Raw genomic sequence first — 367 nt, 5'->3', positions numbered from 1 at the left:
TTTTTTATGGCTGCTCCCAGACTTTGAAACCTCCTTCCTAGGGAAGCTAGGGATGTTTCTTTGTTGTCCTATAAGATGCTGAAAACATTTTTTATTCTCACATATTTTGGAGGCCTGACTACAAGTGTTTTAACACTGTACTATTTTATTATTACCTGTTGGCCTTTTAACCTATTTACTTTAAATGACGTTAATTCTATTGACAGTTTAATCACATTTTAACAATGTCTGGTGCATTTTTACTTATGACATTGTATGTTCCTTTACCTGCATTTGTTTGAATTTTTGTAACCTGCCTTGAACCCCATTTTGAAGAAAAGATAAACTAAAAATGGATGAGTAACAACAGTGACAGGTACTGAAAGGT

This window comes from Sceloporus undulatus, chromosome 4 (genome assembly GCF_019175285.1).
Source record: "Sceloporus undulatus isolate JIND9_A2432 ecotype Alabama chromosome 4, SceUnd_v1.1, whole genome shotgun sequence".
Lineage (NCBI taxonomy): Eukaryota > Metazoa > Chordata > Lepidosauria > Squamata > Phrynosomatidae > Sceloporus > Sceloporus undulatus.
Note: the sequence above shows the minus strand (reverse complement) of the source record.